The sequence below is a fragment of the Etheostoma cragini genome, chromosome 22 (genome assembly GCF_013103735.1).
Source record: "Etheostoma cragini isolate CJK2018 chromosome 22, CSU_Ecrag_1.0, whole genome shotgun sequence".
Classification (NCBI taxonomy): domain Eukaryota; kingdom Metazoa; phylum Chordata; class Actinopteri; order Perciformes; family Percidae; genus Etheostoma; species Etheostoma cragini.
Genome location: NC_048428.1, coordinates 4,831,175 through 4,840,268, shown reverse-complemented (window position 1 = coordinate 4,840,268; position 9,094 = coordinate 4,831,175). Strand labels below are relative to the sequence as shown.

Below are 9,094 nucleotides of genomic sequence, written 5' to 3'. Positions count from 1 at the left end.
TGTTATACTGTATCTCCAGTGGGCAAATGTCAGAGGAGTTAAACCTGCTAGGCTGTGTGTAAAGCATAAGGTTTTCAAACAACCCCTGAAGATGGTGTCCATTACAACAGAGGGGCTTGTCCTCCAGGGCCGTAAACTGACAGGACTTCCATGAAGCCACTTCACCAGGCCTCTTCAAGAGAGAAAAGACAATATCACTGTTGATGTGTTTGATAGGTGGTAAATCAAGGGTTTTTGTGCTGACACTCTTTGAGACACTCCTTTTTTCAATCATTGTCATTATAGTGAGCCTTTGTACCACAAACATGTATCACTTGAATCAATGTAGACTGTGTTATAGAGAGTTATATAAAATCAGCTATTATGCTCAGTAATTGGCTTTAAGAGGCATAGATTAAATGTAGTTAAACAGTTTTGGGAGCTATGAAATCTCTGACCAGTCAAAGGACCACTTTTTAAAGTTCTTAACCTAGTCTCGGAATCAACCACATTTTAACACATTCTTTACCAGGTGGCAGACAAATAACAGACCGGTCAAGACCACCACTGCAGGAATATTACTAAATTCCCTAGGAATTGTTTTATTGTTAACATCATTACTGTGATTGCATGTACAACTTCCTGCTTCATATGCAACCAATGACTTGAATATTTTCAATTTTTTGTCAGTGTTATTGGCTGTCACTGGCTGTGTTAATGTCTTGTATTCTGGATGTACAGTGCTAGAAAAAAAACTAGATGCCAAGCCCCTTCTGTTATCTCCGTTAGGATGATTGATGTTTAGTTAAAAGAAATACAACAACAATCCACAGCGTTTTTTCCCTTATGCCAAAATGATAAGCCAGACCCTACTCCAGCGCTGCCACAGTGTTGTGGAGAGAAGACTGGCTATGCAAGACTAGGTGGACGTAAAACATGGGAAAGAAATGTTGAATAAAGATGGTTAAATGGTGGAAGTTGATTTCAGCTCTTTAGTATTTGTATTCTATTTGTATTTGTATTCTTATAGAAAACAAAAGAAAATACCCACACAAAATTCACCTCTGCAGTGCCTTTTGATTATTTTATCAAGACATTTCTTATGAAACACATACACCTATGGGAATGTGGATCTTTCAGATCTATTTGAGTAGTGCCTATTGGAGGTGTGACGAGATCTCGTCCATCTCGCGAGATTAAACATGACCAGATTTCACAGTAAGGTAAAAAAGTGTCTTGCGATATCTGTACATAAGTGCAGAAGAGCAGCCTCGAAGTTGGCCAAAAAAATCCCCCGGCCGTTTTCCAAAGTTGACTCTGATTTAAAAAAAGAAAAAAGCTGCCAAAAAAAAAACATTGTTTGAATGTTAGAGAGTACCAACTCTCTCTCTCTCTCTCTCTCTTTTTTTCTCTCTCTCTCTCTCTCTCTCTCTCTCTCTCTCTCTCTCTCTCTTCTCTAGCCTATTTCCTTGTTTAGTGCTGCAATTAATAAAATGCAGAGGAGAAAAGATCTGTCTTCACAATAACCATCTAATGAGTGTTTTTATGTGTGCTTTAAGGTGGAATCGATGTGAAAAAATAGTTTAAAAACGCAATTTTAATATCTGTCTACCGTACAATGACAAATTCAAATACAAAAACATTTGGTCTCAACTACTGCCAGAAAACGCTTAGTTACGTTGTAACCTTGGCTCTCTGAGTGAATAGACTCTCTCACCCCTATACATATGGAATAATTAACAGTGGAACTGTTATACAGGAGAGAAGCCACTCATTTGAGTTCATGGCATAGCCTGCTCGGTTGTCAGTGCCCGGTTTTCTATTTTGACTTTTGATTGAATACAGGACTATTTTTCCAGTCTTATTTCTTCATTGAAGTTTTCCTTCAAAATAGCGTTAATATCTCCTCTCGATCTCGTGAACCCAATTTCATGTCTTGTCTCATGAGCTGGTTATCTTGTCATACCCCCCTAGTGCCTATGGATTGCTTGTTTCATATTTTATTTATTGTTTTTTGATACACTCGAGCAAGGTCTTGATCATGATCTGGTCTCTCTTCTTTACACATACGGTAGATAAAAGCATAAAACAACCTTGTGTACAAGAGCAACAGCAGCAAACAGTACAAAAACATAACCTTTGCAAATGTCTTGTTTACTTTGGCTGCACAGCACATTCTAAAAGTAAAGTAAATCTTTTTTCAAATAAAAACCTGTGAGAATCACATCAGAAGTTCCAAAGTCTAAAAAAAACGCCTTCTGTTTATGAGTAAATGAAATGATTGCCAAATGAGCTCAATCTTAGCTCCCTCCCTCCCCTGCTCTCTCTCCCTACATTGAAGCATTGCACTCCAGCAGCATACACATCAAAGGGAAGTCAACCCATGTGATTGGTGCTGGGACATGGAGTGCTTGTCAGACATTGCTCTTTTTAGCATCCTCCCTGTGGAGCAGATATTATTTCTCACACTGTGGACTTGCCAGCGCAGACAGCGTGGTCTTGGTAACTAACGCAGCATGTTTGCTTTAGTTAATTGGCTTCTGAAGTAACCATTGTTTACTCAATAGCCCGTAATGAATTCCCCGCCAGCCTGATTACAGCGTAATCATAACATAAAACCTCACTTAAAATGACAAGCAACAGAGGGCAAGGACAGGAGTCTACAACATCATATACAGACAAACAATGAATTAAAAACAATAATAAATTCATTCTTTAAAAATAATGTAGTAGCTTATTTATGATATCTTAAACAACTACCATCACATGCATTGAGATGAAAACAAGACAATGCTATATTTGCATGCGACTAGTGTTATTACCAAGGGACCTCAGGTTTTAGAAATCCCCCCCCCCCCCCACATGCCTGTCTTTTGTACTGTGCATTCAATCAAGATAAGCAAAGTTTTTTTCTTTTACTCAAATGTACTGACATTATCCATTAAGTCTGTTAAGAGATAGTTTCCTACCACATGCTGTCATGCATGTCATCCATCTCATCTTTTGAGATTTTGATCTTCTGATGGATTTGAGCTTGCTCTTCTGCAAATGGGTTTCCATGCTGTGTAGCCTGACTTTGCACCCACAATGCTTTCAAAACCATTATCTGAAATTGCCAATGCAGCCTCCGTGGAGAAAACAGAAAAAAAACACCATAGAAAATAAGACCCCATATCACAGGGATGCCAATTTCCACGGAACTCATATTATCACATAACCTCTGTCTTTGGCAAAAGACGGTAGATATTTTGCGGTGGAATTTTTACTGGAAATGTTACACATTTCAATGCCAAATTCTTTTTTTACTATTGTTGTTTTCTGACCCAAAATGCACAACTATTACAGGGTTTCCGCGGCCTCTTAAAAATCAAATGTGTAGTTCTTAAAAAGTCTTGAATTTGCTAAAGTATTGTGTTCTACGTCTTAAATCATTTTAAAAAGGTCTTAATTTTCCTATGTATAATTAACCCTACCTATATTGCTCATTAAAACTGTAGTATGTTGTTGTTTTTCTATTCTGTGGTGTTGTAGTTTTTTTTGTCGCTAGTCCAAATATAATTTGTTGTATTACGACTACTAACAAGACCAACATGCAACTTATACTGCAGCCGTCTAGACACCAGTAACGCCACTGAGGAAATGTTTCAGACAATGTTTCCAGACTCTGACATCTGACTTTGTTTTTGATTTTGATATACTTAAGGTCTTCAATTTCATTCAGTATGGTCTAATGGTAAATTTGACAGGGTTAAACCTGTAAAAACCCTGTGTCATTTTAATTTTAATTTTAATTTTAATCTGTTTATTGATCCCACATGGGGAAATTACGATTAGAAGGTGTGTCTTAATTCTTGCCTTCACCCTCTGAGCCCTGAAGGGTTTTTGACCCCTTCTGGTCCGTCTGGTTTTATTTTATAAAAAAGCTTGTAAAACATCAACCCTGTTTTGCACAGTCAATTTAAAAACATCTTTTTCAAGACAAATTAGACTGTCAGAATATTTGTGTTGCATTGATGCCACCTGAATGTAAAAAAAGTTATAGGACCATAAATACAACTAAAAAAATGAAACGGAAATTGAATCCTTCAGAGATTTATTGTAATCACACACAAAAATATGATAGCTAAGCAATTTTCTTTTGTAAAAGAGTTGGTTCATGTCTTTGGATCATTGGAGCACAGAAATTGACATTATAATTTCTATAGAACTACAACTATTTACATTTTTGCAAAAAAAGTCCAGGCGTTTTTGCCCTCATGCCATCTACTGATGCCAAGCCCCAAAACAGTTCCTGTCTGCAATAACACAGAGGGCCACATCACATGCCTTGCATTTCCAGGGGGTGACATGTCTGACCTGCCTCATCTGCCTGCAGTGTGCACATGGCCTTCGACCATATGAGGCCTTCTTGCTTGCTTCAGTTTGTTCAGATGTTGGCACAGGTACACCGTCACTCTGTTCCTGAGTGGGGGGTACATCAACTGTGACACCACAGAGATGGGCTGTCCTGTGGGGCATTGGCTGTTGCTTCTTCTCTGTGCAAACCTCCTTGTGGAGCAAGTAACTGTTGGTTGTAGCAAAATCCCAAAAATTCTTGTCTTGCTTGGGCCGGTGTGGTGGTGACTTCTTCGTAATCACCACTGTAAAACAAATAAATAAAGCAAAGTATTAGATCATACACATCAGACCAATGAATGTTTTTGTATTTTATTTCTCACACAGCATAAGAAAACAATGGCTGAGATGCTACAGTACCGTAACCAACACAGCTAAAAAAAAGCCCTGCCCATCCACCTGCAGCTAAAAGTTGTATGCCTCATTTACATTCAAAGTTTGCTGAGATGCCATTTTTCTACGTGTTTCTCCGTATCTTCTCCAAAAGGCTGTGTCCCCCCGTCTGTATCTCTCCCATTTTATGAGCTGCGCTTCATGCACCATATCGCACACCCACTTGAACGACGGACCAGCCTGTCATTGGTTGTAGCACAATAACAAAGGCCCAGTGCATCATGGGATATCTAAAATGGCGGTTAGCATCGAGCTAGCGGAAAAAACGGCCGAAGAATTTATAAATTATGGACATAAAGTGGATCAATCTTGGATGTAAGAGTATGGATTTATTGCTCAACAACTCCGAAACATGGCACAAGTTCCAGGAGGGATAGAAAATCACCTGTAAAGGCTAGAACGGCACCAAAAGCATCGCTGTAAAGGCTAACTGGTTAGCTTTTAGCCCAAAAAAGGGTATGTTAATATCTTTTATGGTTATAAAATGATTCAAATATGAATAAGAAGTGCCTTTTTCACTTGTGGGCGAGTGTCCCGGTTCCAGAGGGTTAATACATAAAAATAATTCAAAGCCACAGAAACAGCAGATCGTAAGGATGGATGCAGAGCATTCCATAACTTATGTGAAACTGACTCAAAAGCTTGATCACCACGGGTCTTAAAGGAGAACTCTGTTCAATTCCAACATGTAGCTCTGTTATTTGTAAATTTGGAGTTCTGTCAATATAGAGAAAAACAAAACCAATCGATGCTGCCTACACCGTGTTATCCTCCTGCTAGAATTAGCACCCAATAGGCTTCAGAGGGGCAAGTTTTAAACGTGTTTTTAGCCTCTTGACGTGTTCAAATGTCATTACAAGTGCCTACCCATGTGCAGTGATTCCTTCAGAGTGAACACAGTGAATCTGACTGATGTAGATGTGACAGAACTGCATGAAAGTTGTGCTAATTCAGCTGTGTTTAGTTCCTGTGTTGATACTGCAAGGATTGCTTTGGGACCGTCTGCAAACTACAACACAGAAAAGAGATACAAAATGTTCATAAATAAGCATATGCTGATTCTTTAAAAGTAAGTGCTAGAGTACAACTAGCAAGAGATAAGTTATATTTGAGGTAAGTTTGGAGACACTACCTTATTTAATCACTAAATTGATAATCTGCACATTATTTTTCTGTGTTGTACTTTGTAGACGGTCCCTAAGCTCTCTAACTGCCATCTCAACACAGGAACTAAACACAGCTGAATTAGCACAATTTTCATGCATTTCTTTCACATCTATAACAGTCAGATTCACTGTGTTCACTCAGAAGGAATCACTGCACATGGGTAAGCACTTGTAATGACATTGTGAACATACTAAGAGGCTGAAAACACGTTTAAAACTTGCCCTTTTTAAGCCTGTTTGGTGTTAACTCTAGCAGGAGGAAACAGGACAGACAGCAAGCGAGCGAGCTGATGAATATGGTGGAAGTAGCTCAGGTACATATGCAGGAGTAAAGTCCTGCATTTTAGTCCATGCCCAACTGGGGCCAACTTATATATGCACCTTGGGACCGGGCTTCAGACCAATTTTCACATCAAAGTTGTTATGAAGGTGGAGTAGGTTGGACCCAGATGAAGAGATAACAGGCGAAGTTGTCAGCTTGAGTCTCTCTTAAAACGAAAATCCATAAAACAGTAGGGGTCCAAAAACAGCAAGTAAAAAAAAACTGAGTAACAAAATAAAGTGCAACCGAGGGAAAAATCAGGAAACAGGCAGGGAAATACACAGCACGCTGACACAGAAAAACAAACAAAAAACAGAAAACAGAACGATCATAACACGAAACAATAACAGAACCTCAAAACCAACAGAAACTCAAACTCAAAACCATAAAATCACAACAAAAATTCTAACTAAACTATGAGGTTGATGAATTCAAAAACAAAGATAGAAAGGTTTTAGAACTGACCACACTGACACAAAGACAGCTAACACACATGTAACGTCTAACTTTTGCACTTTTTACAGCTACTAAACTTTAACCTTACATTTTGATATGCCTAAAGTGTTTTATATTTATGGATCTTACTGGAAGTGTTGATTTAAGAGGTTTGATGGATCAAACAAAGAAACTACCTGCTGTCGGCCGCTGCTTTAAAAAAAAAACAAATACATTATTTTAACAAACTAAAAAATATGTCAAACATTTTTCTAAATGAACTTAATGAAGAAATAAAACAAGATATAAGTACTTTGCCATAATAAACAAAAACGAACTAGTCTGTGTCACGGGCGGAGAAAAAAACATGGGCTACAGTCTGATAAGCTGTAGGTCAAGGGTCAGGCTCGGGCCTGACCTCTCAGGCCAGGGCCAGGCTAGGGTCATATGCAAGAGCCAGACCATGCAAGGTTGTGTATGTAAGAGTGAGAATATAATGAATCCTATATGCAAAAAAGAGCCAGTGAAGAGATTTGAGTAGACTACAGGAATAATGTGAGATTGTTCATTTGATCTAGTGAACATTCTGAAATGACTAAAGACAATTAAGAGTATACATACAGTACTTAGTGAAAATAAAAGTATCTTAGTAGTCAATAAGACAAACTCAGCCAACACACCTCTTTTCTCCTGGTAGCTGGCATCTTTGATATTAAGAGTACCTATCAGTAGGACCTGCGTAAGATAAAGGAAAGAGAAAAACAAGTATATAAACCGAAGGAGGAAAACCACCAGCATGTTTGTATTATGCGAGCTATCTATTCTGAACTTTATGAAATTTCCTGCACTTTCTCACAGACTTGGCACCTTTTCTTAACCTGTCTTTCATCTTGGGAGTCAATAAATCTATGTCATCCAATTTAGTGGAAACGTGCAAAGTGGTAAATTCTTCCTATTCTTTGTTTTGTTCAGGAAATGGCTGAGCTGGTCCACTGTAAACACTTCCTCCGCTTCCTCATGCTCCTGCTCTTCAAACTAAGACTCAAATGTTAATACTTCCTTCTCTGAAATTTTCTCTGCCCCCTCCCCCTTCCACAATACCCCCATCCAGCTTCACCGATTTGTTCATCGCTTGCTGCCCACCTTTCGGTGAGCCTGGCCCTTTTTTTGGGGCCTCCCCAGTTGCATCTGCACTCTCGACTTCCTCACCAGCCGCTAGCTCCTCCCTCCCATCCACCTCCTCCGTCCCATCCACCTCCTCCATTGCCTCTTGCTCCTGCTTCCCCCCAGCTGCACATGAGTCTGACCCCGGATCCCACCACTCCTTCTCTCCCAGTCTGCTGCTCTGCGGTTTTCTCACTGTTTGCGTCTACTGATTTGTTGGGTTTCTTTAAATAACATCACAGAGTACCGTCTAGACCTGCTCTTTTATGAAAAGCGCAATGAGATAACTGTTGTTGTGATTTTGCACTATATAAATAAAATTGTATTGAATGTAATTGAATTGATTTTGGCGTGCTCGCGTACACAACATACGAGCCGTCTCCAAACTTTACCCTGAAACTCACACTTAGAGTTTGGGCTGGGCTATTTAATTACATAAACAATTAGCTACAGAAAGATAGCTTCAGTGTAACAACCTTAGACACAACGCTGGTGAATTATTGAATAAAGTCACAAAACTTATACAAAAAACCTGGTCACATGAAGTTCCGGCTAGAACACTTTACACTAACATATGAACAGGAACAGACAAAGAAGAAATAATTCCTTCAGTTTCAATAGGGCCTTTGCCACTGCCCTAATAATCTGTTGACAGCTGTGAAAACTAGGAGAAAGGACCGGCTGTGGAAACACAGCATGAGAGGATATTCTGCTGGACACAGCAAAGACGGGCCCCGCAGAAGCTGAGTGTACCTAAGAATAGCAGCAAGAATGGAGGAGCGAAAGAGAAAAGGGAGGGGGTAGGAGAACAGTTGGGAATAAGTGGAGTAGGCTTTCTTAAACTTTAAATGTTTTTTTAGTTCCTGAGAAGATAATTGGGTAAAATATAATACATACTTGCCTGGTCTCTCTTGGAATCTGGCAGGTGTCAACGGTAAATGTGGTGGAATTTTTTTGCTACAAACCCACTCTATGTAGGTTGAGACAGTGGTACCCCAGGACTCATTTAGCTCAGTGTCCAACATAACTTCATAAACTGTCTCAGAGTGGAAGGTCAACTGTGTCTCCATAGCTGACCGGAGACAGAACAGCTAGGGGTGCACCATTCAGAAAATGTCAAGATTCGATTCAAATTGATTTTTGATTAAAAAATGATTCACAATTACCAAAAACAATTCAGAGTATGTACATGTAGTTACTTTTCCCATATGATAGAACAAATGCCATTAAAAAAAAAAAA

The 9,094-nt window shown here is 39.1% G+C and overlaps 1 long non-coding RNA gene across 1 annotated transcript in view; it reads left to right on the top strand.

The window, feature by feature from the left end:
- The first annotated feature begins 1,917 nt into the window (after positions 1–1,917).
- Positions 1,918–9,094, top strand: part of LOC117937912 — a 15,904-nt gene continuing 8,727 nt past the window's right edge. Inside the window, exon 1 of the long non-coding RNA XR_004655280.1 lies at positions 1,918–1,930. This is a non-coding gene — a long non-coding RNA (uncharacterized LOC117937912). The remainder of the gene's footprint in view (positions 1,931–9,094) is intronic.